Source organism: Urocitellus parryii, chromosome X (assembly GCF_045843805.1).
Source record: "Urocitellus parryii isolate mUroPar1 chromosome X, mUroPar1.hap1, whole genome shotgun sequence".
In the NCBI taxonomy this organism is placed as follows: Eukaryota; Metazoa; Chordata; class Mammalia; order Rodentia; family Sciuridae; genus Urocitellus; species Urocitellus parryii.
In genome coordinates this window covers 44,500,825-44,517,213 of record NC_135547.1, presented here as the reverse complement: position 1 = coordinate 44,517,213, position 16,389 = coordinate 44,500,825, and the positions used below count along the sequence as shown (strand labels likewise).

The 16,389-nt window shown below is 37.2% G+C and overlaps 1 long non-coding RNA gene across 3 annotated transcripts in view; it reads right to left on the bottom strand.

The window, feature by feature from the left end:
* Positions 1 to 378: 378 nt before the first annotated feature.
* LOC113192680 (uncharacterized) overlaps positions 379 to 16,389 on the bottom strand; it is a 42,535-nt gene continuing 26,524 nt past the window's right edge. For 2 of the 3 annotated variants that reach the window (XR_013342580.1, XR_013342582.1), the window contains exon 5: positions 6,534 to 7,000. This is a non-coding gene — a long non-coding RNA (uncharacterized LOC113192680). Of the gene's footprint in view, positions 903 to 6,533; positions 7,001 to 16,389 lie in introns of those variants that run through there. The other variant, XR_013342581.1, reaches the window with a different exon arrangement.

Below are 16,389 nucleotides of genomic sequence, written 5' to 3'. Positions count from 1 at the left end.
ATTGCTGGATTCAACCTGCTAATATTGTTTAGAATTTTTATAAGAAAATCATCCTGAACATTTCCTTTCTTATAATGTCCTTGTCTGATTTGGGTATCAAGTATTTGCTAGCTTCATAAAACTAACTAAAGAGTACAATTTCTTTTCTTTCCTCCTTTGGCTTTCTCCACTGAAAAATGAGGAAACTGATGTCTGAGGTATACAAATTTTTCATAAATGTACTATATCCAATTATTTGCTTAGTACCATGTGTCAGTCTGTTTTCTGTTGCTATAACAAAATAACTGAGACCAGATAATTTATTAAAAAAATAGAAGTTTATTTGGATCATGGTTCTGGAAGCTGGGAAATCCAAGTGCATGATACCAGCATCTGATTGGTATCTAGTTAGGGCCTTCATGCTGCATCAAAACGTGTCCGAGGACATTACATAAGACAAAGTAAGTGTGCTAGCTTCGGTTTCTCTTCTTCTTCTTATAAACTTACTAATGCCATCATGGCAGTCCCACCAACATGACCTCTTTGAATACTAATTACCTCCTGTGTTGGAAAAAACAAATTGCATTTTTCCTCTGTTCTCACTCAACAGCAATCAATACAGAAGATTTTGGTGACCTCAAAATGAGTGGGTGCTTCTCCCCAACAGCAAGCAAGCAATTTTGCAATGAATACCAGCTGTGTGTCCTTTAATTTAATTCAGTTCTGACACTATCTACCTGGAGATAGTGTAAGATCCCACAGGACTGCCCACACACTTTAGATTCTAGTCACAAGTCTCAGGTTGTTTTTATCTGTGCTTCTGAACAATTGAGCATTAAGTGTGGTTCCCATGACTCCGTCCTCTAGTTTAATTATTTTGCTTGAGCAGCTCACAGAACTCGGGCAAAGATGTTTACCAATTTCTGTAAAAAAAAATATTACAAAGCATACAACTGGGGAGAAGCATGGGGCAACGTATGAGGGGAGGGCTATAGTATTTCCATATCCTTTCCAAGCATACCAGCCTCCATACCAAAAAACTCCATGTGTTCAGCTATGTGGAATCTTTCTAAGCGCTATTCTTTGGGGTTTTTATAGATACTTCATTGCACAGGAATGACCAAAGCATCGATAACTGTGTAGGAATGTGTTTGAACAAATCTAATGCTAGCAGATTGAGTGGGGGAAACATAACAAGACTTGTCTGCTTCAGAATTGTTGTTGGCCATTCCTAGGCAGCATTCCTTCCTCTAGAGTATGGAGGACTCCTCCACAATGAAGAAGTTTTTATGATCTACTATTGGACAAGGGTAGATCAAATAATTTCTTTATGGCCATTTCAAAGACAGAAAGGTACAGGAAAATTAGAGTACTTATAACACACCTTCAGAAAGAGAAATTCTAGTTTTCTAGGTCTGCTTTGAGGAGGGAGTTTATGAACCAGGAATTGTGGATGAAAATGAAAAAATTATATATCATAATATCACAGCTCCCAAAGACTCCACCTCCAAATACCATTGACATAGGAATTTGAAGGTTAAATTTACAACACATTGGGGCTGGGGATGTGGCTCAAGCAGTAGCGCGCTCGCCTGGTATGTGTGCGGCCCGGGTTCGATCCTCAGCACCACATACAAACAAAGATGTTGTGTCCGCCGAAAACTAAAAAATAAATATTAAAAATTCTCTCTCACTCTCTCTTTAAAAAAATATAAATAAATAAATTTACAACACACAAAATTTGGGGGGATACATTTAAACCACAGCACCATGACTTCTTAAGCCCCCTTAGTGTTTGTCATTGCCTTGTTTCAATTGATTTACTATTATGAATCCACTTAGGACATCCTTATTCATATACAGGTGTGCACATACAACCAATTATTTCCTGAGGGTACATTCCTACAAGTGGAGTTGCTGGATCAAGGACTATATTCCATACAAACCTGAGTGGAAGGGGAGATGGCTCTCATTCAGCAGGACCTACTTTGCTAGCACTGGCTCATGTTCAAGAGCCTTCCTCATTTCTTACATTGCCTATAATATTTTGACTCTGAACTACTGAAGATCTTAATATTTAAAGGTTGATTCAGCTCTAAGAAATTCCTGACATTACTTAAGTTTTCAAATGATTTAGAAGGGCTTTTCAAAATGATTTTAATGGAAAATTTTTAAACACACAGAAAAAAATTTTTAAACACATAGAAAACAGTATAATGATTCCCCCATGTACCCATCAATCAGCTTCAGTAATTATTCACATTTTGAATAACTTGTTTCATCTATAAACCTCTGCACTTCAATGGAATATTTAAAGTCATTATGAAACATCCTATCAAATCATAGGACTTATCTATAGTGTATCCATAGTTATAGCTCTTCCTTTTTTTTTGTACCAGGGATTGAATTCAGGGATACTCAACCACTGAACCACATCCCCAGCCCTATTTTGTATTTTATTTAGAAATAGGGTCTCACTGAGTTGCTAAGCACCTCACCATTGCTGAGGCTGGCTTTGAACTTGCAATCCTCCTGTCTGAACCTCCCAAGCCACTAGGATTACAGGCATGCACTACCACACCCGGCTCTATAGCTCTTCCATTTTATCCCACGTTTTTTAATTGGCACTTTTAAGTGGCATAGAGCACTCATTCCAATTTTTTTTTAGTTTTTATTTTTTTTAGTACTGGGGATTTAACGTGGGCACTTAACCACTGAGCTACATCTCATCCCCCCTTTTTTTTATTTTGAGAGAGGATCTCACTAAGTTGCTGAAGCCAGCTTTGAACTTGTGATCCTCCTGCCTCAGCCTCCCAAGCTACTGGGATTACAGGAGTGCACCTGGCTCAAATAATTTTAATTTGTACATTTGTCTCTATTCTAGGCCAGTTTGCTCAGAGGGGTATTAGTTTTCTGTGTGAATTTACTTTTGGTTTAACTAATTTTTCTATTGCTTCTTTAATTTCTACATCATTCATTTCTACTCTTCATTATATCATCCCTTCTACCTACCTAATCAATTACATTCCACATTCATTGTATTTCAGTCTTTTTTCATATAATATGAAGTATATGTACTTTGGCTTTAAATTTGCCTTTGAGTACTGCTTGGGTTGGCTATATTCAACAATCCTGGATCAAAGATGGAATTTTGGGGCTGGGGATATAGCTCAGTTGGAAGAGTGCTTTCCTCCCATGCACAAGGTCCTGAATTCAATCCCCAGCACCACATACACACACACAAAAAGATGGAATTTTCATTGTCATTCAGTTCTTCATGTTTTATTATCAATTCTCAGGGTAATTAATACCATTTCTCAAATTTACATGTCCAAGCCTGACCTCTTCTATGAATCCATACTCGTATAACCCTTTGTTTACTTTACATCTTCAGTTGGAATTAAAATAGTAGGCAACTCAAACCCAAAAGAGTAAAAAAAAAAAGAAATAATAATTCTGGAAAACCTGCTCCTCCTTCCATTTCCTCTCTTTTGTGGAATGGCTTCATCGTTCATCAGTTGTTCAATCAAATCTTGATGCTGGGGATCAAACTCAGAATACTAACTATATGCTCTACTGCTGAGCTATACCCCCACGCTCAACTGAAACTTTTTAAAAAATATTTATTTTTTAGTTATAGGTGGATACAAGATCTTCATTTTATTTTCATGTGGTGCTGAGGATCGAACCCAGTGCCTCACGCATGGTAGGTGAGCGCTTTACCACTGAGCCACAGCCCAGCCCTCAATTGAATCTTAAGTTGGGTATTATTTCTAAACTCTCCTGAATCTCCCATGTCAGAAAGTCCCTTTGTTCTACCGGTACATTATTTCTTGCATCAATTCTCCATTTTCCATAGCCCTATTCCACCATACTGGTACCAGCCACAATAACTTCTTGCACAGACTAGAAATAAATGGCATAGCAGGATCCACCCTCTTATATCCCTAACTTGAGGTATCACTAATCCTCCTGATCACAGGTAATTGAGCACTTTCCTACTGGCTTGAGAGAGCAGCAATAATAAAACAACTCCCACCCCCTCCCTGTTGATATATGTCAATTCCCTCATTCTTCAGTGTCCAGGGAATGATGCTGGAGAGACAGTTACCATGGTGACCTAAAAATTTTCAGGTATAATTTGTGAAGTGTAAAAATATGGGAGGTTCTAACTGCAGTAAAACAAATGAACTGGGAAAAGCTTGCCCCCAAACCAGAAATGAGCTCTCTTGACCTGGTACTCTATTGAGAACAGGAACAATCAGCAATCAGAGCAATGCTTTTTCTCTCAGCAGATGCAAATACTTCTCCAGCTGAAGACCAACGACACAATTTCATCTTCTGCAAACCTGCACATCCAGAGTTCAAACCACTCTGTGTTTACTCTGGCTGAATACCACATCTTCAGGTACCCAACTACTAAAAGACTAATCCAACTCTCTTTATAATGAAACTCCATAATCCCCTTTTTGTTTGGAGACCTTATATCCTATTTTGCTGGGATACAACCCTCAATGACTTATTGATGAAAAAGAAGATAACTAGAAATTTAGTTTCAACAAGCAGGACATTTTGCTATACTGTACCAATTAAGCTATATTCCCCAGGACAGGTTTTGGGAGCCTGGCACTGGCTCAAAACTTCAAATTAATATATTGACTCCAATCTGAATATTGCACTTGGTTGCCAGTCAGGTTGTCTGTGGAAGGACTGGATGATTGAACAAAGAGAGGAGGAACATGACTTAAGCATTCCTCAGCCTCTGGATCCTGCCTCTACTAGTTGTGTGAACTTGGGTAAGGTAGTTAACCTCTGTGTTTCAACTTCCTCATCAGTAAAAAGGAAATAATAACAGGAAGCACCTCATAGGTTTGAGGTGAGGATTAAATGAAGGAACATACGCAAAGTCTTTAAAAGGGTACCTAGTGCATTACAAGTGCCATGCTGTGGAATGTCATCGTAACTGTACCAAACACTTCTCTCCAAATTCTTTGAACATCCATGTAATGGATTACCTAAACCCTCCCTCCCAGCCTCTTCACACAGAATTCATTGAAGTCACTAGCTTTAGACTACTCTCCCCAACATCATTAGGGGTGGGGAATCCCTTTATGAGCTAACCAAGTAATTCCTTTCACAGAAGGAACTGTCTTCAGTCATGAAGACACCTGTGGAATGCTTGCTTATTTGGGGAGGGGATTAAGGCTCCATGAATCAAGGTGAGATGACCCAGGTCTAAGGGAAAGAGTAACTCAAATTTCCTGCACAAGGATAACTCAGAAACTTTGGAGGATGGGAAGCTGGAGAGCCAAGGAGATGAAGAAGAACAAAGGCCAGGCAGGCAGTTGAATGGAAGAGAAATTTAAGGGAAATTATCCCACTATATTTGTGTGTGCACAGTTTGCTAACTAGTTAATTTTTTCAACTGATTGGCCTTTGAAAAATAATTTATTTTGACATTGTTTAGTACAACACAAACTCAGTTAAAAAGAAATAGCTTTCAAGCACAAAAGGGGAAAAAGTAAATGTGAAAGTCCCTCAACTCCTGGCAGTCCAGTTTGGTGTGTATGCCTCTAAATCTACTTTTATACACAGACAGTTTAATTCTTTTTCTGTAGAAGTTGGGTCATAGCTGTCACAAGGTTTGGAGATTTTCTTTCCTATTGTCTGTTGTGCTATGATGAACTTTCTCCATTGTCCCAAACCTACAGCAAGATCTTGCTACCAGCTCTTGGAGCTATCTTCTTGATTTCCATCAAGTTTCTCTCAGAGAAAGGCAGAATACTAATAATAATCACTGCCTAGATGTCCCTACACTATCAGGCAGTCAATTCTCACCTTCATTCCTCATGACACCCCTTGGAAGTCATTCCCACTATTAGTGCCTATGGGGGTCACAGATGAGGGCTCGAAAGGCCCAAAAAGCAAAGGGTGAAAAGGAGGAAAGTAAAGAAGACAGAGGCAGGACTCAGACCTCCACTGTCTCTTTAAATCTTCACAATGATATTATGAAGGAGCTGTGACCACAAATGAGGAAACTGAGGCTACCGAATTCACACAGCAAGCAGCATGTCTGCTCCTTGCTGGGATTAAGCACTGAGACTTCACCAGTCCTCTCATGTCATAAGTACATCCCTTTCTATAAAATGTTGATGAAAGAAAAAACATTTCTTTAAAAATGGAAAAATAGCTGGGCATGGTGGCCCACTCCTGTAATCCCAGCAGCTCAGAAGGCTGAGGCAGAAGAATCATGAGTTCAAAGCCAGCCTCAGCAAATTAGCGAGACCCTCTCAAAAAAGAGGGGGTGTGCCCCAAAGTTCAATCCCTGGTACAAAAAAAGAAAAATATACAGTGTTCATTGAATAGAACACTCAATATAGTAAAGATGTAAATTTCCCCCAAGGTGATCTGTACATTTAACATAATTATTATCCAAATATTATCAAGATTTATCATTAATATAGGCAAGCTTACAAAACCTATAGGAAAAGGTAAAGCAACTAGAATAGTTAAAACAATTTTTAAAGAGAAGAATAAACTGGGGGAATATCTTTATTGCAAGTTAAAATATTGGATGGATACAGTAAATTGAGACAGTAGGATCCTTGGGGAGTGATAGATACAGGTCAAGGGAAATGAGTAACAGACCAGCACAGGTACACTCAACTGACTTTACAAATGGTGTAACAAACTTCAATGGAAGAAGGATAGAATTTTTTAAAAAAATGGTGTCGGAATAAATGTTCATCCATAGGAAAAAAATTGAACCTCACACTATCTACGAAAATGAAATCAAGAGGCTGGGGTTGTAGCTCGGTGGTAGAGCACTTGCCTAGCATATGTGAGGCACTGGGTTCGATTCTCAGCATTGCATATAAATAAATAAATAAATAAATAAATAAATAAATAAACAAGCAGGGCTGGGGTTGTGGCTCAGTGGTAGAGTACTTACCTTGCACATGTGAGGCGCTGTCTTCAGTCCTCAGCACCACATATAAATAAATAAAGGCATTGTGTCCATCTATAACCAAAAAAAAATTAAAAAAACAAAAATGCAAGAGAATAAATTTCTGTTGTTAAACAAAAAAAGAAAAAAATGTCAATCAACAACTAAAAGAAAAAAAATTTTCAAAAACAAATCTCTTTAATAGTTTAAAAAAAATAAACTCAAAGTGGACTGTGGACTTAAATATAAAAATCATGAAACAATAAAAACATGAAAAATTACATATTACACTAACAAAATTAAAAGTTATTATGCTGAAAAGATCCTATTAAGAGACTGAAAATACAAACTACAGATTGGGAGAACATATTTGCAAACTATATATACAACAAAGGATTGGTATTCAGAATATATAAAGAACTCTCAAAATCCTATAGTTAAAAATAAAGATCCAGTTGGAAAATAAGCAAAAGGCATGGATAGAAAAGAGGATATACAGATGACAAAGAAGAACATGAAAATATGTACATCATCATTAGCCATTAGGGAAATGCAAAGTAAAACCACACCAATGAGAATGGCTAATATAAATAATGGTAATAACAAATGTTAGCAACTGAATTTTTTAATTGGTACTTGGGGATTGAACCCAGGGGTGCTTTACTTCTGAGCTACATCCCCAGTCATTTTTAAATTTTGTTTCTTTCTTTCTTTTTTTTTTTGGTACCAGGGATTGAACTTAAGGGAGCTTAACCACTGAGCCACACCCCAAGTCTCGTATTATATTTTTATTTAGCGACAGGTTCTGAGTTGCTTAGGGCCTCACTAAGTTGCTGATGTGGGCTTTGAACTTGTGATCCTCCTGCTTCAGCTTCCTGAGCTGCTATGATTATGGGCATGTTCCACTGTACCCAGCCTTTTTTTAATTTTTGAGACAGGGTCTCACTAAATTGTTGAGGATCTCACCAAGTTTCCGAGTCTGGTCTCAAACTTGCCATCTCCCTGCCTCAGCCTCCTAATTCATTGGTAATACAAGTGTGCACCACCACACCCAGCCTAGCAATGGAAATTTTTCATACATTGCTTTTAGGAATATACAATGGCAAGGCTCATTCTGATATGTGCTTAACTAAACATGTACTTATCATAGAACTCCACAAGTCATTCTTGGGCATTTATCCAAGAGAAATGATAATTTGTGTTCACACAAAAACCTGTATGTAAATGTTCATGGTAACTTTACAATAGCAAAACCAGGTAATCCATAAGTCTTTCAATCACAACCCATATGGACCTCAAGAACATTATACTTAGTGAAAAAAAAAGTCAATCTCCAAAGTACAGGATTTCATTTGCATAACATTCTCAAAATTACAAAAATTTAGAGATTGAGAACAGATCAATCACTGAAAAAGTGTAAAAGTAAAGCAGGATGGATATGAATATAAATGGAAAATACAAAGGAGGCAACTGAAGAGTTTTACATCTTGGCAGTGCTGATGATCACCCAACTCACTATGTGTATACATGGGATAAAACCACAGAGAACCACTTGTACATGAACACATGTAAAAATGATGAAAACTGAATAAAGCCCACATTCTAGTTAATATTATTGTACCATTACCAATTTCCTGAATTTGAGATTATGCTAGCTATATAACATATCACTAAGAGGGAGAGCTTGGTGATAGATACATGGGTCTCTATATACTACTTTTTCAATTTCCTGTGAGTCTATAATTATTTTAAAATATTTTTAAAATATTTCTTAAAGTTGTAAATGTACACAATACCTTTATTTTTTAATTTATTTTTATGTGGTGCTGAGGATCAAACCCAGTGCCTCATGCATGCTAGGCAAGCACTCTACCCCTGAGCCACAACCCCAGCCCCTTAAAATATTTTTTAAAGAAAACTATTTCAGAGTTGCAGAAATTTACCTTGGTACATTTCATAACCAGAATTGTTCTTACTGTGTTAATTGCTATTCATGCATATGTGAGGCAGTTTAAAAAGTCCTCCACCTTTTGATAGGTTTTGCAAATAGGTATGCTGAAGGAAACTGCACTAATATTTCTTTTTAAAATACTGACCTGGGCTGGAGTTGTGGCTCAGCAGTAGAGCACTCACCTAGTGTGAACGAGGCCCTGGGTTCAATCCTCAGCACCACATAAAAATAAAAATGAAGGTATTCTGTCCAGCTACAACTAAATAAACAAAATATTTTTTATTTATATTTTATATTTATATTTTTAAAATAAAGTTACATGCATATGATAAAAATATTAATATTTTACATCCTAAATAGCTTTTGTTCATGTAGGAGATAGAAATATAATGTTTTAGAAATAAAAACTGAAATTTAAAAAATATTTACTAACCCTTTAAAATAACAATAGTGACTGGGGTGTTGCTCAGTGGTAGAGCACTTGTGTGGTCTTGCATTTGATCCCAGAACCAAAAAGAAAAAAATAGTAAAATAGAAAAAAATAACAATGAACCCACTACAAATTTGTGTAAATAAAATTTTATTAAAAGAACCACTTTACATTTTTTTGCAAATAACTTTAATATCTGCATTAATACAAACAGCTAGATTCTCATATTTGCTTCTTATTTAAGGTTGTAATATGTTGTTTTGGTTGAATTTTATGAAAAAAATCCAAATTCATGGAGATTCAGTTAGAAAAAGGACGAATTCCTAAACACCCTGAAAAGGTCCCAGGTGTCTCCAGGGTTACTCAGACCACACTTTGGAGAACCACTGTGGTTAGAGAGACATTAAAATATTTATAAATAAAATATTAGCATATCTGCAATTTGGATTAAACTCTTCCCAAACACACATAAAACCTATGTCAGGGTGTACACAAATGATTCTTATTATTTGTGGTAGTGAGGCTATATAAAGTCAACTTATACAATTAATTAGCAAATAGTGAACTATTACTCACAGTAGAACTCCAAGGTTCAGTTCCTGTGAACCTCTGGTCTCATTCCTTTCAAATGATCAATACATGAATTAGTTTTATATATGTTTCTGTTTAAAGATATCTTATTTAGGGCTGGGGATGTGGCTCAAGCGGTAGCGCGCTTGCCTGGCATGCGTGCGGCCCGGGTTCGATCCCCAGCACCACATGCAAACAAAGATGTTGTGTCCGCTGATAACTAAGAAATAAAATGTTTAAAAAAAAAAAAAAAGATATCTTATTTATTATCTATTTTTTTAAAGAATTGAATTTGGTGTCAACATACCTTATATATAATCAGAGATATGATAAATTATGATATCATGGTGTATTAAGATTTGTAATACAAAAATAAAGAAAGAAAATTTAAAAAGAATTAATTATATATGATATTTCTTTACAACAAAACATGAGGCGAGAAGGGTTTAAATTTTTCCTGCTCTCAGGTAGCATGACCATAAATGACTTTAGTTTTCAGCCACACAACAGTGCTCTCCACTCTGCTTTTTAAAATCAGTCATCTCATAAACCCATTAATTTAGGTGCTTTTCCATCTATTCCACAGCTTCATCTCACACTAAAGATGGTATCTTATCTCTTCTCAGAGAAGGCTCACATATTTTATTTTAGTTGTAAATGAACACAATATCTTTATTTTATTTTATTTTTAATTTACTTTATTTTTTACGTGATGCCAGGGATTAAATCCATTGCCTTACACATGCTAGGCAAGTGCTCTACCAGTGAGCCACAACTCCAGCCCCAAGCCTCACATATTAACTGGCAAATTTCTTCTTCCTTTTTCTGGATGTACCATATTGTTGATTCATTAATATTGAACTCACAACCAACAGTATTATAACTCATGCCTAAATGAAGCTTATCTAATACATATATTTTCTCCATAAGGCACATCACTTCTGGCAATTAGGAACACTAGACAACATATCAGTGTAATGATTAGGGGCCATTTTAAACAGTGAAATCATCAATAAAAGGCATAAAAAATGTGGCATTAGATAGACTATGAAAAATATATAGCATAAGAGCTAAAACAAGAAGACAGTGTGTCATTTTATCCAAACTCAACTGAGAACATTGAGTGCTTGGCCAATCTGTGCAGGTCCACGAATGACCATGAAAGTACTTCAGGTACTGATTGTGGGGTTTAAGATAAGTTTAAGCAAGTAGGTAAACTTGCAAATATGAAATCTGTGAATAAAAAGGACCAACTACTTTAAACAACTTACAACTGCACATACCCACACACGTGTGTGTGTGCACGCACACATGTGTATGACATTTTATTGATGAGCAGAAATAAATATTGGTGCTGGAATATGGGGGTTCATTATTCTAGTCTAATTTTGTATATGTTTGCATTTTTTCCAAAATGAGAAAGTTTTTTAAAAGTGGTTTATTTTTGCATTGGATTACTATTCCACTTTGCCTTGATCGGGCTTTTCCTTGGGGAAGTCTGCTACTGTGAAAGGTGAAGCAAAAGTGACTTTATGGTCCTGCTACTGTGAAAGGTGAAGCAAAAGTGACTTTATGGTACAGAGGGTCAACCACCACCAGCTCAAACTACCACAAGTCTTCCTTGGGGGCCAATACTTAGTCCCTGCTGAAAGTGGGACAGCAACAGGCAGAGGTATGAGGTCAACAGCTCTTTTTCTTGGAAAGAATTTCTAGGTAATTATCTAAGAGGCAATGGAATTTAAACCCTATAATATTTTGAGAGCCCACTGAGCCCAGACCAGCTTACTCTGTGGAAGTATGGTTTTAATGTGACCTTAGTAAAGATAACTTAGATTTTAGTTCAAGAGTGTAGATTCAGTCACTTTCTGGCCTGGGTTAAGTCAGTAAATCCTTGGTAGATCCAACATTTTCCAACAAATTTTCATATATTTTATATATATATATATATATATATATATATATATAACCTATACATACATGTAAAATATATATAAACACATACACACATACATACACATGTAACATTTATATAATTATATATGTTTGAAAGCTTGGCATTTTTAAATATCCAGAGGAGGGAAGATACCTTCTAATTTAGAAGCTAAAGTATCCTACTATCCTGGTTTCTAAGATCAGACCCTCTACCAGAGTATGGATCACATCCTTTCCCTTCTGAGAACTTCATGCATCAGCTGCCTCCTCCCTCTTCTACATTTTCAATTTTCTCTTTCTCATAGCTCTTCCCCATCAGCCTGTGCACATTCCCAAGTCTCTAACATTTTTATCAAAATCTTCCCTCAGTCTTGTGACCTTCCAGCTGCCATTAGATCATTCTCTTTCCAAGCTTATTGAAAGTATAACATGCACTAACAGTCTCACTACTTCAACACCCAATCTTCGGGTTTTACATCATGTGTAAAAAATCACCCCAAAACTTAGGGCTTAAATAATAATTATTTAATTATATTCATGACTGTGTGAGGAATGTTGGCAAGTCTACCCTATGAGGTATCTAATGGGGTCAGTAGTATCCAGCTGATTGGCAGGTGGGTCTGGAGGGCCCCAAATGGCTTCCTTCATTCCTATGCCTGCCACCTGGTGGAGATATCTGGAAATTGGGCTTAGCTGTGTTGCTGTCTCACTCCATGTCGTCTCAGGGCTTCTTTACTTGATCTCCTTAGCAAGGTGCTCAGATTTCTTATGTGGTTGTTCAGAGCTCCAAAAGGCCAAGGCAAAAGTTTCAAGGCTTCTTACAACCTACCCTTGGAATTTAAGCAGCATCACTTCCTTACATTTTCACAGAGCACACCAGACTTAAGAGTAGGGGACTACATAGGGGAATGGTTTCTGGAAAGGATGATTAATAAGAGCCACATGCTGTTATCTACCACCCCCATGTACTCCTCAAACCACTACAATGTGGTCACACTCCCTGCCTCTCCACTGCAAATGTGAACTCTGAGATGAAGATCTTTTAGATGCTAAATCCAATGGATGCTTTTTAGTGCCTGCTTTCCTTACTTTTCTCTGAATTGGACTCTATTGGCCACTAACTCCTTCTTGAAACTCATCTCCCCTGGCTTCTGTATACCACATTTCCTGTTTTGCCTTTCCTTTTCTGACTGCTTCTCAGTCTCTCAAAGTGACTCATTTCTTATAGTATCCCCTGCTTTACCACTGGGCTTTGTTATCAGTTCCCATTCTGTATACGTTATCCAGTTATATCACTTACACAGGTAGCTTCATCTATGCTTATCTGCCAGTCATTCTTCAATATTTATCACCCTCTCAGATGTCTCTTCAGCCTTCCAGATTCATATATATTCTGCCTAACTGTCTCATAGATACTTCAAACATGGCCAAAGCTGAATTCACCTTCTCCCTTAAACTTGCTTTCTTTTCTATCCTCTATTTACCACCCATCTAGATGCTAAAAGCAGAAATTTGAAGCTAGTCCTTAACTCCTCTCTTTTATTTCCCTACCTATACTTTGTCACTAATCCCTGACCATCCAACCCAGTAAAACACTTGTCAATTTATCTACCCTGTGCATCCCACACAGTAGGTCTGGCAGAGGACTGGGTAGTAGTCTTGGCCTGTTGTTCTGAACTATAAACTGCAAAGAAAGTGTAGTTTACTACATTAAGTTCAAATATTGCTTTTTTTTTTTAAAGCAGAGGTGATCCAGAGATACTAGGATAGGAGGTGTTTGATGAATGAAACTCCTTATGGGAGAGGCACTCAGGTTGGTGACAGTAGGATTCCACCTGTGTAGGGTGACGTTATTTAAGTTCACAGTAGACCAAGTGGGAGATTACCAAGCCACTCATACCTCCAAACGTGTCATCCTAAAATGTCATCACCTTTAGCTTACTTAATTGTAAAGACTTCCTTTATCAAGTCACATCTTCTGGATCAAACATCCAAAGCCTACATACAAATTCTTACTGCACTAGAGTGCTCCTGCCATATATGCCACAGGTTAAATAATAGTAGTGACTTGACAGGTTTTGGTTTCCAATAAAAGACCAAGTAGCTTTCATCAAGTTCATCTTCCTTCAGATATAGCAAGTATATACCCTGAGCAAAATATTAAAAAAAATAACTACCTGCAAATATTGACAAGTAGGCGGAAACTGGAAGAAAATCAACACTTCAAAGATGGGATCAGATCTAGATGAGCTTCCCATTTTTAAGACTTTTAGCCACAGAGTAGGCCCCAGTCAGTGCTCTGGTGACTGGCTGAAATTGAATCTTACTAACTTGAAAATCAGAGGATAGAGCTCAGGGTTTCCACAGCAGCTGGAAAGAGTGGGGGTAAAATCCTAAAATGGACCAAGCCTGATAGGTAGAGCCCTAAATTCTGCATATAAAATGCCTCAAAGTCTGACAAACCTCTGAATTATAAGTGTGTGGGGCCATCTTCAAACAGTCCATGTAAGTTTCAAAGAACTGAATAGGTATTTCAGTTGGTGCCTACCATAAGAGAGACTGAGTATGGAGTTTGAGTTATATTAACTGTCTGCTAAAACAAAAACAAAAATCAATACTTTTCATAGGGAAAAAATGAAATACAGATTTGCATCCTCTACAATGTTCAGGAGACAAGTCCAAATGAATGGATATATAGGAAACAGGAATATATTACCCATACTGAAGAAGAAAGGCAATCAATAAAAAGTGACCCCAAGATGACCAACATTTTCAGAATTAACAAACAAGAATTTTTAAGCAGCTATTATAACTATGCCTAAGGACTGAGGGAAAATGCCCATAATAAATAGTGACTAGTTACACTGCAACCATATAAAGATGACCAGCCCATAGATATGGGCAGCTGGCTCAAGGCTTATAAGAAACGGGTCATGGCAAGCCTGGCCCCCTGATGTGCCTTAGCTCAGATTGTTATTACCTTCAGGTAGATTACTGAAACAGTCTCATAAACTATCTCCCTGCTCCTGGTTACTATTTACTATAATCTCACCCCCCCCAATAAATACAAAACACGGATCCTAAACACATCTACATTGATTTTAGAATTACCTTTTACAACAGATTTTATCAAGACTTCAATGATATCAAGTAACAGAAATGCTACTTAAACTTGGGCAAAAGAGGGAATCTATTAGAAGCCTCATATAATCATAGGGGCATATGGGCATCAAAGACAAGTAAGACTAGGAACTTGAACACGAATCTTGTAACTGTGCATGTATATAGGGTAATAAGGTCTGTCTCATTCCACCATCTTTCCTACCTTCATATCTTCTCCCCTCCCCTCACTCCCCTCTTCCCAATCCAAAGGTCCTCCATTCTTCCCTCCCCCCCTCCATTATGGAACAGCATCCACTTATAAGAAAAAACATTTAGCCTTTGGCATTCTTTTAGACAGGTTTTCTCCCTCTGACCATAAAAAGGGCCATCAGCTGTGGGCTGGCATTATAGCTCAGTGGTAGAGCACCCACCTCGCATGTGTGAGGCACTGGGTTCTGAGCCCAGCACCACATATAAATTAATTAAATAAATAAAGGTCCATTGACAACTAAAAAAAAAGTAATTAAAAAAAGGGCCATCAGCAGTTTCTGGCCATACATTTTCCAGTCATGTCACAATTTTTTCCTCAATTAAGTCAAAAAAAGTAATTAAAGTGAAGTATTCTGATTGTCCTGGCCTGGATCACATGGCCATACCTCAATCAATCAAATTGTTTGCCAGAGAGACAGAGTACTGATTGGAAGATCTCACTAGAACTGCATGGCTAGATAGGAAAGGGGAAGTACACCAAAAAACAAAATAATACAAATAAACAGGCTTTTGCTTCTAGGTGAAGCCAAAGGCCCTAGGAAAACAAACATGAAGTTCTAATAGGTTTCCTGTATTCTCCACTTAAATTGGGGATGATAGCATCCTGCATGCAATCCTCTATGCAAATGTCAGAATCCTGGAATCTCCCTTATAGCAAAGACTGCTAGCTTTCACCTAATATCTGTTCTCTCCTTACTCCTGCAACATAGCATTTTGCTGCTTGGAACACGAATGTGCTCATTGGAGTTGTATCTTATACCCTGAAGTTTGGACATTAAACCCTTTGAAAGAGAAATGAATTTCTATCCAGTTTAGCCAGTGGCTATTTTGTTATTGTTGTTGTTGTTAAATGCATTATACTATACTCTTTCTTTTATTTTATTTTGCATTGAGATATTTATTTCCATATTTTTATTGGTACATTACAATTATACATAACCCATCGTTATTTTGGCTATCTGATAATGTATAGCTCAACCTAATTCGAACTAACAACCCCCACACTTCCCACATCCAATCATGGCACAACAATGACCAATGACGTTAAGAGTGAGGGTTAAGGGCTGGGGTTGTAGCTCAGTGGTAGAGCACTTGCCTAGCACGTGGGAAGCCCTAGGTTCGATCCTCAGCACCACATAAAATAAATAAAGATATTGTGTCCATCTATAACTAAAAAAAATTGTTTTTAAAAAAACAGTATGGGGGCTG